Source organism: Mastomys coucha, unplaced genomic scaffold, assembly GCF_008632895.1.
Source record: "Mastomys coucha isolate ucsf_1 unplaced genomic scaffold, UCSF_Mcou_1 pScaffold12, whole genome shotgun sequence".
Taxonomy (NCBI): Eukaryota; Metazoa; Chordata; class Mammalia; order Rodentia; family Muridae; genus Mastomys; species Mastomys coucha.
Window position 1 is genome coordinate 47794771 of NW_022196894.1, and position 1994 is coordinate 47796764.

General features: G+C 43.2%; 1 long non-coding RNA gene across 1 annotated transcript; it reads right to left on the minus strand.

Moving 5' to 3' along the window:
- Window positions 1-24: 24 nt before the first annotated feature.
- Window positions 25-867, minus strand: LOC116086446. Its single transcript, XR_004116930.1, has 2 exons — window positions 574-867; window positions 25-201 (listed from the first exon to the last, which is right to left on the minus strand). It is a non-coding gene; the product is annotated as an uncharacterized LOC116086446 (long non-coding RNA).
- Window positions 868-1994: the final 1127 nt, after the last annotated feature.

The following is a 1994-nucleotide window of genomic DNA, read 5'->3' on the forward strand; positions in this document are numbered from 1 at the left end:
AAAAACAAACAAACAAAAAAACCATTGAAGAAGATATTCATAACCCCCTAAGCACCATATCTGCTAGCAACCATGGGTGCTATTGGTAAATAGTGAGGTCAATGAGTCAATCTGAAATTAGGTCACGTGGCATTCAGCAGCTGGAATTATGCTGCCTCTTTGTAGGTAGCATAAGATTTTTCTCATGGCACTCCAACCTTCCTGTAAAAATAAAAAAGACACATCCTAAGAAATGAGCATCAGAGTTAGCTGCCACTCTCAGCCCTACTTGCACATTAGAATCACCAGTGAGAGTTAAAAGTTTCCAAGCTATAGCTGCCTAAGCCCCATCTAAGACCAGTGTTCCCCCTTCCTGCAAATTCTGAACTCACAGATTCAACCAACCTCAGATTGAAAAACACTGAAGAGTTAGTGTCTCGAGTGGTCGTGAATCCGGGTTAAAGACAGAGGAGGAAGGTAAATCCTTGAACTCACAGGAGAGGCTCTAACAGTTTATTTCTTCATAAACAGCAATAAGTAAATAAATGGTGAAATGGGCCCACACTTGTTCACACACACACACTCCTCACTAACCTTCCAGTCCGGCTGGCGTAGCCTGGCTCAGTGGCAACTCTCTTTCCTGCTTTCAGATACGCTGGAAGTGAACCCCGGTGGTCCAGGCTTGTCACCTCCGAGTGGGGTCCATGTGGATTGTCTCTCCGCATGGTGTTTCTCCGTTAGGCCCCGGAATTGAGTGAGTTGCAGTGCCAAACTGGAGGCTTTTAAACTAAATTCGGCCAATTACAACTAGGGCGTTTCATATATTGCTTCATGGGTTTTCCTTATCCGCATGCACACACGCTCTCTGTGACTTGGTTTTCAGTTATCTGGGGCCGTGGGTGGGGTCTTAAGTGCAGTCCCCAAGGCGGGCTGGGGTGGGGGTGGGGCAGCTTTACAGCATGAGCTGCCCTTATCACGCGCACACACCCTCTATGACTTGGCTTCCATGGCTATCTGGGGCTGCAGACGCCATGGCAGGCTCGGGCAGCTTTACAGCATCGGGGAAAAATGCCTTTGGGGGCCACATATTCCTTGCAGTTGGTTCATTTGATGTTCATTTAAGCAGGAGGACCAGAGCTTAAATCCTTAGCTCCCATGTAAAAAGTCAGAGTAGCCTATGTTTATATACCCAAGCACTAGGAGGAAGTGGGTGGAGACAAGGAAATTCACGGAGTTTGATGGTCTGTCTTTCCCGCCAACCAATGACCTCTGTACTCACTGACAGACCCTGTCTCAAAAACTTAGTAGTTAGAGCAATAAGAAAAGACACATTGCCTCTGAACACATGTGCAAGCACACACATGTGCACATACAATAAGAATGTACACATATGCACACAATTTAGAAAGTAAATGTGGTTGCATCTACACTGAACATGTATAAATTTTATTTCCCTATCTCCATCCCAAACAATAAAATAAACATCTATTCACATAGCACTTACATTGAATTGGGTATTTATTTTATAGTGCAGAAATGATTTAGAGTAAACAGAAAGATACATATAACTCCTAAGCAAATTTTATATAAGACTTCAGTGTCCTGGAGTGACAGGAGGGTTCTGGACCCAATCCTTTGCTGACCCTTTGTAACAAGACCCTTACTTTATAACAACAAATTCAAGACAATTGGAAGGGAAACCGTTTTTAATATACTTTTCTGCCAAACGGACACCAGCACAGAGAATAGGCAAAAAGCAGTCATCATGATGATTTTGTAGATGACATGGGTTTTGTGTGCGTGCTTGTTTGTCTGTTTGTCTTGTTTTTGTTGTTGTTGTTGTTGTTGTTTAATGCTTAGTATTTAACCAAGAAGCCATCTCTTCCACTAAGTTAATGGTTTTCCAAGTCCCTAATCTCAAGAAATTCCTGTCCTCTTTTCTCCATGAGTTGGTTGATACAGCAGAGAATTGCAGTCTTTGTTTCTAATACAGATTCCAAATTCTCTCGTCCTAC